At 39.0% G+C, this 17,989-nt stretch overlaps 1 protein-coding gene across 1 annotated transcript in view; it reads right to left on the bottom strand.

The window, feature by feature from the left end:
• Window positions 1–17,989, bottom strand: part of PDE7B (phosphodiesterase 7B) — a 171,252-nt gene that overhangs the window by 81,862 nt on the left and 71,401 nt on the right. The gene's annotated exons all lie outside the window — the stretch shown is intronic.

Below are 17,989 nucleotides of genomic sequence, written 5' to 3'. Positions count from 1 at the left end.
ACCCGGGGGCGGGGGCTCGGGCCGCTGCTGCGGGCGGCACTCGGGGCAGTGGGCCGCGCCGGCACAGCCGCAGCTCACACCCCACTAAGCACCACGGCGGAGGCACTTTGACTTTATCCCTGCCGTCATGCCATGGGGGAGCCCCCACCGCCCCGCCTTCCTCCTCGCCCAGCTGGCTGCGGAGCCGGTGGGGGATTTGGTCTCTTAGTCAAACCCCGCCGTCACCTCGGCTGCCCTTCGCGGGAGGAAGGGCGGTGATTCACGGGACGCTGCGAGGGCCGGGAGCGGAGCACGAGTGCTCTGGCGGCGTGCGGTGCCCCCGCCCGCCCCGCTTTCGGACTCCAGCCCGACCGGGCACCCAGAGGGGCAGCGGAGGTGCCGGCGCTTGAGGGGTCGGAGAGGAACGAGTTGCTGAAACGACGGGTTTGGGACAGGGTGTGGGGTCTGCCCCGCGCCCTCATCACTTCGGCTGTAAAGCTCCACCTGAACGGGTTCATGTTAGGACACTGCCTGGTGGCAGCGGTCACTCCCAGACTACGACGAGGAGATAATTATTCATCGCTAATCTTTAAAAACAAGCCAAAGCCGCCCGGGAGAGTGCTCTGTCTCATGCAGCAGCAGAGGTGGCGTGCTGGGGCTGCGCAGCTGTCAGCGAGCGCTCCCTCGGGCTTGTGGGCTGCCTTTGGCCGGACCCTGTAGCAGCACCCGGCCCTTCTCTGGGATCCCTGACCCGAAGGGGCCATGCGATTTTCACATTTATGTTGCCTTTATACAATATATCCCTTTTAGCCTGCTCGTGGTACTGGTCTGTCCTGTAGTTTATGGAGCGTACAGTAGAGGGATGGAGGCTGAGCTCTTGCACGAGCACTTAGTTTTCAGTAAAATTGCAGAAGATTTATTAATGGGATTTTAGTGGGCATTATAACATTTCCCAGCATGCATAGTTAATACTTTTGTCTTCTCTGGGTTACATTCAATGTTCTGCCTTCTCTCCAGATGGAAAAGTAAACTGTCAAACAAGCAGGATATTCCTTCACAGAGGAAGAGAAGCCAAGAGAATGGACTGCAACTTAACACCCTTACATGTAGAAAACAGTGCACAAGCCTTTCCTCCTCACTTTAACATCAGCAGGGGCAGCATGCTGTTTCCCCTGTTACAGGGGTCTCTGCCTTGCTTATCTTAAATGTTCCAACCTCCAACTGACAGCTCTAATGGTTTGCAAAGTTTTGATTGCAAACTGTAGTGCCATACTATTAGCCTTCCACATTTAGTAGCCTTGCCTTGAAAACTAGGAAGCACTTCCAAAGTAGTGTAGTATTGTTGTTGTTGTACTGATATTTTGCAGTCTTTTGTATCAGGATATCCTGACTCATTGAACAAAGGGGCTAAGAACAAAGAAATAGATGATGTGCAGTACAGTAGCACAAGCATTGACACATTCATACAATCTGTGGTTATAATTTTCTAGAAAGGCAAATTTTATTGGTTTTCATATGGCTTATTGTGATATTTTAGGTGTTTCATATTGGTGTGTCTTGGGCAATTACTCTTTAAAGCACTGTTCCTGTCAAAAAGGGATAAACTAGGCAACTGAAATCCAGAAGACTTTGAAGACTCTTTGCCTACTGGGTGGTTTAAGCCTTACACCCCAACTACTTCATTTTGGTTTTGCGCAACGAGGAGTTGCAGTAACTTTTTTCAGCTATTGTTTTTCCTCTTTGTTTACCTCTGTGCTTCGTGGTCCCCACTGAGGCAAAGAGCAGAAGTGCCAGAACACTCTGAAAGAAAGGCTATCCTTGTGCCATTTCCATGGCACTGGATGCAAAAAGTGATGAAGAAATAACTGATAGTCACACTTAGTGCTATGGTTTAGCTGACAAGGTGATGTACTGGCAAAGGTTGGACTCAATGGTCATGGAGATCTTTCCCAACCATAATGATTCTACGATAAAAGATACCAGATATCTTGGAAGACAGTGTATTCACAGATGCCCAGACCAGTTTTTAGATGAATATCTGAATATTTAAGTGTTTAACAGAACTCATCCACCAGCCCTCTTGAAAGCAGCAATAAAAATCTTCTGTGATTTCAAAAGCTACACTACCTTCTTGTGTCCTTAAAACTGTGAAAGGTTTTGTAGCATCTGTAGCTGGGTCACTTGGGTGTGTACCTGTCTTATGGATAGGATCAGAATTAATTGTTGTATTTGTTTTCACTTACAGTTCTACAGGTGCAAAGGAAGCCAGTCAAAAAACAAACTGAAATACATCTGTTGTTATAGTTTCAGTATTTCAAGAAGCTATGCAATAAACGTAATGAACAGTATGTACTTTTTCTCTTGGAAAATTACTGTCATATGAAAACAACTGTGTTAGATAGCCTTGAGTTTTGTTTGGGTTTTTTTTTTCTGGTTTCTGGCCAGTTTAAGGATCAGCAGTTGTGAATGAAAAAACATGTTAAAATTGTTGCTTGGCATTAATGGGTATGTTTGTAAATTAATTCATCTTATTCTTAATAAACTTATGCTTCACAGTTGTACTTCAATTCAATGATTACTTATCCTTGATTCATCCAAGATTTTGCTGTAACTGACTTTCTTTTTGTCTTTTTCATTATAAGAATGGAGCCACATAAGAGCTGCTCACAGGAAAGCCTGGAAGATCTGTATTTGATTATGAGGAATTTTAGCATCAAAAATCAGCTGTAGCATCCCTCTCAGAGATTTCTAATTGACAAAATGCTCAGATTTTGCAAGTTCTCTGTTTCTCTGACTTGAGTTGTGCTGTGATGATTTACCCAACTTGAAGATGTGACCTCAACACCATGCTTTTCATTGCATTTAAGAAAATCCATCAGAACTAAAACATACTCCTACACAGCAATTTACCCAGCCATTTGTAACTGCATTTTAAGCAGTCCTTGAGCAAGCTCGTCTCACCTAAAATTTCTCCTTTTGCATTCACACTTCCAGCCAGATTTGAAGGAAATAGTTCAGCAGAGACGGATGGCTTAATTTCTAGCAACTGCATTTCTCTCTGAGTTAAAGAAGCTTAAGTGATTACAAGAGAAATATAAATGTATTAGCTCTGTCCCTCATTCATTCTGGGAAGCAATGCCAAAAAAAAAAGGCAAATGGAGTCATCTAAAAACATGACAAGGCAGTGCATATTTTCACAGGTAGACATGAGAACTGGAAAAGACTTGAGGAAAGGAATATTGCGGTGGGGAAAAGGGAAGAGAGTAAGCTGACAGATTAATAGCTGGTGTTTCAGTTGGTGTCTCTTAAAAAGTTTTACTTGTTTGCTTATTCACTCCGAAGTTATGTACATAAGAGCAGCAGCAGCAGCAGAATTGCATGCCAGATGGTAAAGGAAGTGCCTCATGTATCTTTCCAGTCTACTGAAGCCTGCAGGGTTCTTGTTAACCCACTGCTCTGGTTTTCATTGCAAATCCCTTTCTTCCCCTTTTTTCTTTTCCTTCCTTCAAAGAAAAAGGAGGGAGGGGGAAAGAGAAAAAAAAAAAAAAAGAAAAAGAAAAGCCATAGTTTAAACTGGCAATAGCACCATCCTTTTGGCTTTGAGCTCCTCCGTCCTGTGCCAAATATACTGTCTCCAGCAGCTCTCCCTCAACAAATCAGTCCAGACACACAAAAGCTGTAAAAAAAGAATGGTGAAGAAAGATCCTTGATTCTCCTCTTCTATTCCCCCCCAGCCTTTTCCTTTTGCTTCCCTCCTCGAGCTTCATTCTGCAGCAATGGTCTCCTTCTTGCCAGTACTGTAAGTGATACTGGGACCTTGAGCCTGCAGCGTTGCTGACAGCTTCCTTAGAGTACAGGCGCCTTTGCCTTTCTGTATTAACAGACTATTGTAAAGCAGAAGTAATATTCTATTATTCCTCCCTCTTCCATCTGATAGCTGATGTTTGAAAAAATGGCTCATAAATTATTAGCATGGCAGAGTCATTACTTTGGGAAACTTTTCCTATTCTTTCAGCTAACCCCCACCACTGCATTGTGTCACAACTTGCATTTCCAAACAGACACCTAAAAAGATTTTTTATAAGCTATTTTTACTGTATATTATTAAAAAAATTTGGAAAAATATTCCCAATTTTTCGAGTGATTCACAAACATAAAGAAGTCCAAATGTAGAGACCAGTTTCGAAGACTGTCAGATACCGATTTTTAGAAAGTGTAAATCATGTGTCTTTAGATGGCACTTATTAGTAGAATAATCTTAAATCAGTAGTTACTTATGAAAAGTATGCCTTTGCCTCTGTCCCAGGGATTATAGAGTCATGCAGAGACAATAGGCTAGGCCATTGCCTAAGGTCAGAATCAGGAGATGATGCCATCCCCAGAATCAAGTTTTAGGAGGTTTTAGGGGGGTGAGTTTAATGTAAAAGAGGAGATGGCAAATGTTGGGGCACAGTCTTTACATGTAAAGTTAAAAAAAAAAAAAGAAAGTGCTATACATTTGCAGGGCAGCATAATCAGAGCAACAGAGAAAAGAAGAATGAAAGTGAGTAACTTTTAAAAGGGACAAGGGAACAGAGTGCCTAAGAAAGTTGGAGAATATGACAGAAGAAACATAAGCAGGCATAGTTATACAGAATCTTTTCTAATAACCTCCTGGAAGGTTTCTTTCATCACTTTAAAAATCATAGTAGAATTTTCTTATTCTTTGCCCCACAGTTGTCTCATTCCAGAGGTCTATTATTTTTAATGTCATTCTTACTAGTAAGAACAATTACTCTTAGTTATCTCTATCATTGCAATTACTTCATTAAATATGAAGAAATTTATATTTATTTGAGGACAGTTGCTATGTCTTTGCTCTAAACTGGACAAATAAAATTCTCTAAATTCTATCTCAGAAGGTTTTTCCCAACTTTGAAATTATTTTAATATTTTTACTATGAATTCTCAACAATACAATAACTTTTCTTTGATGCATACTAAAGGTACACAGTAGAAGATTCTTTTGTCTGCTACCAACTCACTGTCAAGAGCAGTGAGCTGAATTTCTAGGAGAATGGTACAATTAATTGATTGTTATTGCCTCAGCTTGGCACAGCATCACGCCTTAAGAGCCTCTTCTACTGGGAAATGTAGAAGACAGACAGTAGTGTTCTATGGGTTCATAATCTTTTGGTTGTTGTCAGACTCCTTGGAAAAAGGTTCTGGAAATGGAGGAATAAGGATTGCTTGAGTTCTGTAGGGCAAGGAGAAAATGCCTTTTTCATTCTTAGTGCAAGTGAGAGAGTAAATTTTTATGATTAACGATTTGTACTACTAACTGAGCAAAAATGCTTGCAATAAAGGAATAAACAGAAGTCCACAACTAATTGGAAACAGTGAGGTTGTGTAATATTTCCTTCGCTCACTCAGGAAAATTAAAAGTTCAGCATACTGAATCTGATTATTCAAATCTCCCACAGTAAATAGCAAAATTCTATGTGGCTTTAAAAGAACTAGCAAATAACAGAGAATATACTCATCTCACCTTAATAAACCATAATAAAAAAATCATAATGATAAGCTGAAAGAAAACTAAAAAGGGAATTGCCAGCATGATATTTAATTGTGTTGCACAATGTATCTGATGGACTCTGTTAGTTTATTCCCTCCCTTAATTCTTACACATGAACAAAATTTACCTGATCCAAGGCAAAGTCAAGGGATTTAAGAAAAACTCATTGCCTGAGTTTACAGAGTGATCATTGCAACAGATGCTTAATGATGGACTAGGCTAATGGAGTGGGAGGTTAAGAACACTGCATCAGCTTGAAAATGTTAGTAGTAGAAATCAGGTAGGTAGAAAATAATGGTTATTAACTGTTATTTGGGACAGTTATGACTATATACTAGTCATCATCTTTGTGAAATAACCCTATGAAAAGAATAACCTCTGCATCCCACAGGATTTTACAGGTGAAAAAAGGCTGAGTAGAAAAAAGAACTGAACAGGTGAGAGACACTGATCCTTTAAATGCATAACTAACAGTAAGTAACTGTAGGATCTCAATGAATTCGAAAGGACTGCTGCCATCTTTAAAGCTGAGCATGTGCATACACATTTTCTCAGCTGGGACCTATGTATCTAAAAGTTATGGCAGCAGTTTGAAGGATGAGAGATGTGCCACATTTGAAAAACTGCTTCTGTCACATCTTACCTTAATGAGATGGCATGGGTGGCCACATGGCCTGTGGTGTCCTTGCCCCTTATGGAATACAGAAAAGACTTGTGGCTATAATTTGGTCTTTTTCTGTCTTTTGAAATTATAAAAGTGAGTAGCTAAGAAATCTGCACTAAGTGATACCTAGTTTAAATTTTTTGTCAAAGAAAGCTTAATACAGTAAGAATAAATGGAATGTAAATATAAGGATAAATACAGATGAATAACAGTGCTTGCTTCCTCTTTTGTAAATCAGGTATCGCAAGATCTGATAACTTCGTTTTTCTTTTCACTTTTAAAATGGATATTAAATAATATTTAACTAGGAAAAGAAGCACTATTTTAAATAAAATTAATACATGTTTCTTAACTTTGTTAACTTGTTAGATATTTGATGGCTCCACATATAAATATTGCAGAGATCTACTCGTCATTATTCTTCAGTCTTTATCTTTCTAACTTTAATACGTAATAGTGAATTTAGCTCTTTGTATAATCCCATTTAGACCCTATAACGAGCATTAGGATTACATAGGTGCAGACCTCTCCCAAATTTGTTCCTATTTGCAATGCAAGAGTAAAATAATACAACTGAATTGCATTTTGGCCACTGGATTCTTATTATCTCTGACTAAATAAGCTTTGGTCATGTCGAATAGCTAGGCCACTAAGTATTTCAGATTAAATATCTACAATTCTTGAGTACCATACCTACACTTCTGCTCATGTTGTAGCCATTTTATGCATCTTTATCCTGCCTGCACATCAGAATTCCGATGACGTGCATATCCCAAAGCTGACATTATTTGCCCTCTCAGAGAAGTGCTATGGCTTCATTTCCCTCTTTGCATCTTGCTGACAGAAGTGGGTGCAGTTTGCTGTGGGGATGGACAGGAGATGCAGCTGGGAAGTCGTGGGAAAGGTCTGACAATGATGTAAAAATATCCGAGTGATAAACTAAGCTCCCTCTGACCTACTTTCTCATGACTGCAAAATCAGGCCATATTTACTGTAATCAAGCTCTTTGCATTTCTTACAAATGCATTTGTGTAAATGTGTCTTCACTGGGATGAGCAGCTTTGGAAATATACTGTCACCCTGTCCTGGCATTTTATTACCATGCTCTCGAAACCCACTGATAATCATGCAAACACTTGTTGGTTCTTGTCTTCACTACAGATTCTTCTTGATATATTCATATTGATGAAGCTGCAGAAGGAAAAAACTCAGAGTAGATATCCCAGGAGGAAAAGCTCTCTTTAAATAGTTAAAAGCATCCACTAGATCTGCAGATGGAGGGGAGGCTTTCTGGAAAACCCGTTTCTCTCAGATCTATTTGGGCAGGTTGCTCTGAGTAATGCAGTTCCAGCTGTACTGTGCTTTCCAAGATATCCTGACAATATGTAAAACCATAAATGTTTTCCAGTGTTTCCTAAGATATCTATTACAATTATTTTTTTTCAATCCAGGCAACCACACATCATTTTGACAGGCTCTGCACAGATTTTATGATAGCAATATTAATTTAGATACAAAACATTTGTAAGATGCATTTTAAAAGCCCCAAATGGATCAAATGCTTAGTAAAAGAAGGAAGTATTCAGGTTATTTTGAAAAGATGGTCAGGCAAATACTGTGTTATATGCAGATTTTTCCCCAGACCTTGGCCACATATCAAAATGTGAGCTTTGGTCATGGTATTGACACCCATAAACATCTCTTTCCATCAGTAGCAGTGCAATTACAGAAGTTTTCAGGTGGGATTGTCTCCCTTTCACCACCTGTTCAGTACTAGGAACTACATTTGCTTTTGCTTTTTTTCTGAGGTTTGCAATATTTTCAATCTATTTTTCTGAGGTTTGCAGCATCATGTGCCAAATCAATTACAAGGCATCACTGGCTACTTAATATTACAATTTTAAGACTTTTGAGTTACACTCTTCAGCTTGCCTTCTGCTGACAGAGATCCTCTAGAAACAGCAAAACCATTTTCAGCCACCTTGGGATGGGATGAGAGCTAAATGTAAGAGTGATTGCTCTCACAATCAGTGTCTGCCAGTTGCAATCTGAAGATGCTTAATTCAGAAACCAAGCTCACATCCTTCGAATGATAGGCACCACCTTCTCTGTATAAGCATGGGCTTGTCAAACAGTCACCCTTCTACTGGAGTCTGTAGAGTTCTGATCACACTCAGAGAAGCTGACTGAGGCAGGTTGCTGTGCATTTCCATCAGCCAAGGAAAGAAAATTTCCATGCTTAAGGGAGCACTGAACTTCCAGGGACAGTTGTGCTCCCCAGTTCTCTATTCACTTTCCATACAGTTCTGTTCGTGCTCTTGGGTGCTTCGAATAGTGGAGATGTTACAGAGTGTTTGTTACCATGTCCCAGAATCAGAGTTTAAAAATAAGTCCAAACGATGGCCCAGGCTATCTTTTCACTTGTTTTTAATGGAATATTGTGAATATACTAAGTAAGTAAAATGGTCTCTGTTATTTTTATTGGGAACTTCTTATGCACTTCAATGAAACTCATTACATAGTTGCTGGTTTTTTTTAAGTATAATATTGATGTTCAAGTAATACCAGATGAAACTGATTTCCGCCACCACTAACTTTGGCTTTTCAGAAAGGGAAAGAAATCCATCAGTATTTCCAACTTCAGCTGGAACACTGGCACAGGAAACAATTGAGCAGGGCCAGTGTACAAGGAAGTGATGTAACTTTTACCATATTTTCTGACTGTGTGGAAAAAAAAAGTCCAGCATCAGTTGGCCTAGTACCCTATTAAACCACTAGTTTCCTGTGCCAATAATTGGAAAATGAACTGCATCTCCTTTGCTGACATTTGCCATCTACATCAGCTGGTTTTTTAATGGCTAAATATCAGATTTCCAACTACGCTGTAACATGTGCTTGAGTAAGTCCAATAGGAAGTATTCATTTAAGTCTCATTTTGGCCTGAACATAGACTTCCTTTCTAATCATATCAGAAACAGAAGTGTGTGCTGATCTAGGACTGCCTGCTGGTTCACTAATATATTATTTTTAAAATCCTGGTTCCTTAGTTCAGAATACAATTCCTGACATAATGGTAGTAATGTTAGCAGTAGCAAATTGGAAAGTAGAATTTGTTTTACAAAATGTCAGGGTTTTTTATTAGAAGTTAAAACCAAATGTCCATCAAGCAGAATTTAAATTTTTGCAGGAAATGACTTCTCAGAAAATATTTTTTTCCTTTTGATGTAGCAAATATTCTCTTGAGATAACCTCCAAAAATTGCAGTATAATAAGAGATCCTATAACCTGGTATTTGAATAACATTTAACCTGGTATTTGAATAAAATTTGAATAAACATGTCAAAATATTAAAGCCTAAATAAATTAAAAAAAACAATAGTGAAGGAAAATTACCAGAAATGGTAATTACAACCAGAATGTAATGCTGGTTGTTTTCTTAACAAAATGAGAAACAAGAAGCAACTTTTCCCTTGTTAATAAATTCTTTTTTATAAAAAAAATTAAAACACTGCCTTTTCCAGGGCAGTATGAATCCAATGGAAAAAAAAAAAAAAAAACAGTTTGCTGGAGCCATCTTATTGAACATTTTGTCTATGGAAGTGTGTGGAAGCCAGAGCAAGCATTGGACAATGTGAATGCAAAAATGAGGATGGGTTTGAGTAAAGAGCTCAGTGGCTTGCAGAGGAAGACCTGATAGCATCCCTGTAGCCCTCAAATATCATAGAACCAGTAGCAGTAAAATCCCAGCCTTGGTGCCTCTGCGGTTGCTGTCCTTTCCTGTGGCTGGGACCAAAGGACATGATGTACTGTGAGAAGAGGAACTGGTAGACATTTTCCTGTTGAAGGTTAAACAATGAAGAGATATACAGGAGAAAATGCATGGTAAAAGAGAATCATAGAATAATTTGGATTGGAAAGGACCTCTAAAGATCATCTAGTCCAAAGCTCCTGCAATGAGGAGGGACATCTTCAACTAGATCAGGTTGCTCAGAGGCCTGTCCAGGCCAGCCTTGAATGGTTCCAGAGGTAGGGCATCCACCATCTCTCTGGTCATATACACCTGTAACTATATACACCTTCAGTGATTGGTAGCTATTTAGTATGTTTAATTATTTTTATTTTATTAAAAAAAAATGCAGACATTTCTTAAGCAGATGATGGTTTTCTAGATAAGATGAAAAATATTAAGCTCATAGTTTATATATTTAAATATTAAATGCAAATGGTAGTTTTATTTAACATGTACATCAATTTTAGGTTATTTTTGTCACTTCACTGCAGCATAGAGACAAATATAACTTTCCTAATAGCTTTTTTTCCTTTAATACTAAGTGCCAATATATTTTAGTGTGTATGTGGGAGTACAAATCATTCGAATTAGATAATGTGGTAACAGATGTCTGTGTTATTGGAGCCTTATTTTGCTAGATGTCATACAGACAGGTCCTAATTATCATTTAAAGGTCAGCATAAGAAACAGGGAGGCTTTCACAATGCCATCTAGTTTACTGAGCCTTCTACTCTGAATCACTGTATCAAAGTCTGTCTTCCCTTTGACTCAAAGAGGAACCATGAGAAAACAGCTAGGTAATTTAACCAGCCAAAGTTTGTGCTGATATTTGTGCAAGCTAATTGTATTCTAAATTATAGTAATGGACAGTGGAGTAGCATTTGAGACAGACCAAATGTCCTAAATTGTAACATTTGCTGTTTAACCATTGTGTAGTAGAATTTGGCAGACATCCAAACAACCAAACTTTGCTTTTGTTTTCATGTTCAAAATGTTCCACTGCTTTAGAAATAAATAAATATTGGAGTCATCTGTGCACCCCAGTTTTGGCTGAGATCAGGAGCAGGATGAGAGTGGTGCAGAAGGTGCTTCCAGGGAAGAAAATCTCATGAGAAAATTCCGATCTCAGGTTTTCTGCCTAAATTCCAAGATACTAAGATAAATTCAAACATTCAGAAATTGATTTTTTTTTTTTTTTTAGTAAGATGCACTCACCAAAGCTTTTGAGGTTTGCCTGTTATCTACTAAATGTATCAGCAGTATTGCTTGGAAAGTGTTGATTTTGCAAATTCAGTCTCTGAAACTCGAGAAAACAGTAATGGCAATGGCTGTGTGACTATCTGTAAATTAGCACAATAACCAAAACAGTTTTGTTTTCAGCAGATCTCATAGTATCTATTCTCATTTAAGGAATTCCACTGTATTGATAGCATTTTGTCACTTTCTGTCTCCTTCATATGGTCCTTATGGGAAAATAAAGGAAAATGAGCTGTGCTTTTGTAATGGTCTTCCATCTCTCCAGATGTCACCTGAAAACTACCCAAAAGATCTGTCACAAATTACACATCTTCTTAAAAATTAATTTACTTCTTGTCAAAGCAGATAAAAATTCAGCTCTCTGGTCTGTCACAGTGCCTGTGTGATACTAGGATGCCAGTTTTAATCACTTTGCCTATATCTAAGCTGCCTAAACTGTGGAGTTCCTCCTCCTTGTATAGTTGGCAGTGTGAGACAACTGAGAGCTGGGATGAGATCTAGAGCTTATTTCTTGTTTTTCTCTTGCCTCCTGGTTTCTCTGTGAAAAAGTCCAGGGATGTAAGTTGCAAAAGCACCACACCTCACTGGATAATGCTGGTTGATAAGGAAACCAGAACTAAGTCATTTGTATATCTGTCACACTGTATACATGTAATTATTATCTTTGGATAATATGGGAATAGTGTTAACTTTTTTCAAAGGAAGGAAGTAATGTTAAGAATAATTAAGCTTTAGTATACTGCAATAACAGAGGCCTTACACCTCTTCCTAAATACATTTATTTTGAAGAATCTGTCTCCAACACAGTTGCATACATACAAGTTTAACAGTTGGGCTTGATGATCTAAGAGGTCTTTTCCAGTCTAAACAATTCTGTGGTTCTGCGAATCTGGGCTATCAAGATTTATAGCTATCTAGTCACCCTCAGGGTACAAGTGTGATTGGCAAGACAGTACAAATAACAAATGCATGCTGACATGAAACACTGTTAGCCACGTTCAGATATGGTGTTTTCCCCAGGGAGTCGAGTAGGAGTTCATCACTTTGCAATGTCAGTGAGTCGTGCCAGGTAGCACTGGCAGCCCTGCATGACCTTGCAGAGTGCTGTGTCCCCAGCTAACCTGGGTGTCTTGGTGTGAAGGACACGTGAGAAGCCTTTCCCTGGGCCAGGTGTAGGGAGGGAGTACTTGCAACCACCCCCAAAGCCCTCAGCAAGCACAATGTTCAAGTGGTGCTATTGTTGTCTTATTGTCCAGCCCAGTTCTGGTTGGGCAATTATGGTTGACAAAAAGTGTCTTACATCTGCAGTTGCTTTAATTATGAATAATATTTAAAAGGGGTTTTTTTTGTTGTTCACAATCTTTTGATTATTTGTGTTTTATTATTTGTGTTGTCTTTCCAATAACACCTGGGCTGTTAGGTGAGGGTATAGTGGTAATAGCTGTGGTAAACTGTGGTAATAGCTGTAAGCTCTGCAGTTCACCCATGGCTGAAGTGTGACTAGTAATGAAGAGGGTTGGATATAAACGCTATTTGTATCTATGGAACTTGAATAGATTATGAGCAAAAAATTTAAAATACTGTTGTGTCCAAACGAATATTTTGGTCAGAGAAGTGGGATAAGGATCAATTCTGGGCAGAACAGATAAAGACCAATTCTAAGAATCATCTATCATTGTCACAAGTAACAAAGGCCACAGTTACTTTATCCCCTTTATGGTTTGTGAGGAGTCATTTCCCTTAATTTAACACAGGGAAAAGTGCTTACCTAATTTATCTTTTGTTTCAGTCCTGTTGTGATTGGCAGATCAGCTGAAGGGTTGCAGCTGGTAGGCACAGCCCACAAGTGCAGCCTGGCCCAAGCTGGGCAAAGCTGTGGGCCTGGCTGGAGACTGAGATGCTTTGGAGGTGAGATGTGCTCAGAAATTGCCTCGTCTGGCCTATCATTAGCACTGCGTGCTGCAGCACTGAAATCAGCTGCAACAAATGCTTGCCCTCTCACCTAAATACTGAAAAAATTCTATTGCTGTAGAGGTGAGCCAGTTTGTGCTACACAGTGAGTGAAGGGCTGTGCATCTCTGAGAAGAGCTAGCACTTCAATGTGTTTTAACATGAGCTACACTGGGTGAAGAGCTGTGAAGCAGTAAGAAAGTGAGGCAGAAATTCCTGTGTGTGATTTCTCTGTTCTGGATGTGTGTGGCCTTGGGTGGGAAGAAAATCTTCCCATCCCATCTGAAAGTAATGGCGTCTTGTTTCTGAGAAGAGCATGGACTTTGGAAAGTTGTTATTGTGAATATCTGTAAACAATTTTCATGCATTTCTTTCATATGTGTTATTTTCCACATTACTAAAGAAACTTTTTCTTTTGGTTAAATTTTGCTAAGAATTTACATAAAACTCCTCCAGTTGTACTACACTAAACACCATTTAAATGTATGAAATTTCCTTTCATCATGAATCTATAGCTTTTAAAACCTAGAAGCTAGTTTCCAAAAATTTGCTGATTTGGGTATCCTGATTCCAGACAATGCAGTTAGAAGCAGCTAAAATTAATTGATTTTCAGGAACTAATTAATAAGTATAATTTGACTAAAAGGTATATGTTAATATGTTTAGTATGTTTAATATGTTGCATGTTGGTATCATAAAATCATAGCCGGAGGTTTTCAGTTATGATGGAAAAGATATAATAGCTGAGGAAAAGGTATCATCATTCCTTTAAGTGCCAAGTTGCCTTTTAAAATATGTGGTATCAGGTTTCTTGGCTGGACTAATTCCTCTCGTGTTATGCAATAGTATCTGCATTCCCAGAGCATGTCCAATTTAGTGATTTTTCTCTATTGCACCATGTAAAATGCCTTTTACGTACACACTGTAGTACTTTGCATTTGCTTAGTATTGCACAATGAGCATTGTATATTTTCTAGAAAACATGTATTTCCTCTAATGCCCATGTATGTGGAGTAGGCTTGTGTCCAGACAGCAAGGCAAGCCAACGTACCCTCTCCCACACATGCACATCTGGGACATTTAGAATTAAAAACAAGAATATCAGGCAATGTGAGATTCCCTCTCTACACCTGTAGCTGCATTACCTATGATCAGTGTTAAAAAATAAAGATCAGACACAAGTTGCAATTAAGCATTTTAAAATTTCCTTAATTATTCTGTAATCAGAACTGGCTGATTTTAAACATGATGTGAACTGGATGTCTGGTTCTTCATACACGTGACCCCTCTCAAAGTCTTACTGCCCTCTCTCATTACAATTCCTCCTCACAGAGAAGGAAACTCTTGATCTAGTCATCCTTGGGTCCCTTCTAGTTAACCAAAAGAAACAGCTCATTTGATTCATAGGAGGTATTTACATTGCCACACTTTATTTTGAAAGAAGAAAAGAGCTGTCAAAATGTCTTTCTGTTAACTGCCAGGAAGCCTCAGATATAAACATTCTTACTGTGGATATATAAAGGTAAAAAGAGGTAAGGAGAAAGTACAGTGCTCCCCTGGACATTCAATGTGCTCTCTGTGAATTTACCACCCTCAGTATTGTGCAATAACAATTCCTTCTTCAGAGCTGACATCCCGCCCTTGTACTCTTCAACCAAGACCTTTCTGTGCCTTATTGTCTCCTGCTTTCTTTCCTTTTACTGGATGAAACCCCTTCTTAAGGAGTAATTCAATAAAGTGAGAGAACATAGTTAAAGACATCAGAACCAGGAGCTTCTTTATAATAAAGTTTAATAATTTTTTTGTAAATTTATTTTGTGTGTTTGATCTATGCATAAAACATGACTAAACAAGCCTAGGAACTATACGAATCTTGGTATTTTGGCTCAGTACCAGCCTCTTACAAACTTTTCCTCACTTCACTCGTCCAAAACAATCCAGAACTTCAGCTAGGGTCATCTATTTCTATATTCAGCCTATGATGGAAAAAGCACTTACAAATATTAACAGCTATTCCATAATGATGAGACAATGAAATGAAATACCTCCAAATAACTCCAGCAGATTTTTTTTTTCCCCCTATATGAGCCTGAGGAATTAAAACAAATCCCATTTAGATAGGCCAAGTTTTAGGGGACAGTTAATGACAGACACAGTAATTACAGGAAAGGCTACCTCAAAGAGCCGGAGTTCCACATCAGTAACAAACTGTTACTGATGAAGCAAGAAGATAAGACTACCTTTACGGACAAACGGGAAAGGGTCTAAAAACAGATATTCCTGTTAACAATGGGAAAATATCTGGAGAAAAGCCAAAGTCTCATTTATTTGTGCAGGCTTTAGGGAAGAAGGTACAATGTATGGTTGCCATGCTAGGAATATGAGAAAGCAAATTAGCAACTGAGAGGTTGTCCAAACAGAAATCTATCTTAAAAGGCAGTGTATAGGATTTCTAGGATTTGTACATGATGAAGTTTCTGTAATGCTTATGTGGATGGTTTGAGGATGTTTGTAATGAGACACACAAACGTGTTTTACCATATGAAAGAGAAAGAGCACAGTAGGGAATCTGACTTCCTATCACATAATTGAGCAGAGTATTGAAGGAGAAGAGGTCTATCAATTTTCTGGTGGTGGGAGATGAGAAGGACAAGGCTGCTGGCATCTGCAGCTGGCCTGAGCAAGAGGAATTACTTTGTTTGTTACAACCTTGTGAGCTTTCATGTGTTTGTTTCCCTGGGGGCAGGAGCTAAAACCTGTTGAGATGTGATTGTCTTTGGCTTCCTGGAAGCAGCAGATAGCCCACCAGATGACTAATAGCCTCAGCACACTGGTGTGGCCAAGACAGCTACCTCCTACAGTCTCCTGGGTCAGTCAGTGTGTGGTGTGATAAAAACTTCCACTACAATTCTAAGGGAACCATTAGGACTGCTGGGACTCAGCTCTAGCATAATTCCTGGAGAGGGATGGGCAGTTGAGCAGCTGGAGAGCAGAAGCAGGGATGAGAGTTCTGTGAGGACAGAAGTAGCAGGCCCCATAGGTCTTGTGAGTTTTCCCATCATTTGGACAGCCCAGGGTGAGCTGAAAGTGGCAAATTCAGGCACAAGTAACAATGAACCCCACAAGTACATCAGCTGGAATTTTTACTGCCTTGCAGGATGAAATAGGCCAACGTGGAGAGAGAACTTGATGGTGTTCACTACAGCTGCTCTCTGCTGGCTGGAGCTAGAACTAGATGCCCACAGCTGCGGGGAGATGTATGTGTTCCTTGCTTTTGTCAACTGATAACGTCCTGGACTTCTGAATTAGGAGAGTCTTAAGTTTTTACCTCACCATAAAATGAAATGCCAAGAGGATCAGGTCTGTAATTTAACAATAAACATGAAGCCAGTAAGTCACAGCTTTGTTTAAGTAAGACCTGGTTAGGTCACGTCTCTTAAAAGTAAATTAAAAGGAAAGATATAAGTGGATTCAGCAGCGAATGATTATCTTTGACCACATGTTATCAACTAGATGGCCTTATGCCTTTAAGTCTAGGTTAATTATGGTTTTCTCCAACAATATCCAATTACATGACGAATAACCTTGGCATCTAAGGCAGGAACCTCTGATATGCGTCACTTCTTAACTCAAGACTGTTATCAGAGTTATCACTGCTGGCTGCTGAAAAATCAGCCTGCTATTGTTACATTCCCATTCAGAGCACGCTGTCTTCCAAAACATCCGAGCAGACCTGACAGACTGACAGCTGGGAGTACTTTGACATACTCTACCAGAGGGAACTCCTGGGGGGAATAAGCCAACTGCATTCATGGCACTTCCTCCTACTTTGTAGTGTGTGGTAACATAGCTGAGGAATCCAGGGGAAGTCTCTCCTGTGAGAGACAAAGCAGCAAATACATATAGGAAATCTTCAGGTTATATTTCTGCTTTGCACTTACTTTACTCCAGGCTCTGTAACTACTCCAGTAGTTACAAGTTACGAGGACAGAAATGTCTTGCACTGTGAAAATAAAAGCTTTTATATACAGGGATCAAGCACTCCACAAAGAGAGAAGCATTCCATTTCTGACTAGCCTTAGATCCCATGAGCAATAAAGACTGAAAAGCATTATTAGAACAAGTGTTATTATTAAAATGCTTCCTAGGAATAGACTAGAAGGTGATGTAGTTTGTACAGTAACATCTTGTACTGTCTTAGAATAAGAAGAGTCATTATAAATTGGTAAAAGAAGGCATGAATTTCATTACAGAATTGTTTGGGATGTTCATTACTAGAAATATCTATTTGATATATATTATTTCTTTATCAGTTTAGCTATATAATGCACTAATTAACCAGGGATTTGCACTTAATATATTTAAGTCTGGTTTGAATCTTGGGTTATTGCTTTAGAAACATCTATTGCCACAAAGAAAAATTATCTTCCCAGCCCTTTACCAGAAAATACAAATTTTTGACTCATAGCTAATAAAACTTTTGTTAATAATTGAAGAATGTTGATGATTAGATGCAGCCTACAGTTGCTATACTTGGATATTACAGATGAGATCTATCAGTATCTGTTTCTTAGTGAATGTGAAAACATTCCACAGGTCATCAAGATGTTACAGACTAGATCCAAAAAATGTTCCTGAACTGGGATTTTGGAATTCCAAATAGTATTTTGTGCTTAAATCCAAGGATAAGACCCTGAAAACTCCCACTAAACTTTTGTTTGACATTGAAAATGCTTCAGCACTCTGCCCAGCGCAAATTTCTTGCTTTGCTTTCTTGTGTTTTACCTTTAAAACC

This window comes from Aphelocoma coerulescens, chromosome 3, assembly GCF_041296385.1.
Source record: "Aphelocoma coerulescens isolate FSJ_1873_10779 chromosome 3, UR_Acoe_1.0, whole genome shotgun sequence".
NCBI classification, from domain to species: domain Eukaryota; kingdom Metazoa; phylum Chordata; class Aves; order Passeriformes; family Corvidae; genus Aphelocoma; species Aphelocoma coerulescens.
The sequence above is the reverse complement of the archived record's forward strand: the minus strand, read 5'-3'. Positions and strand labels throughout refer to the sequence as shown.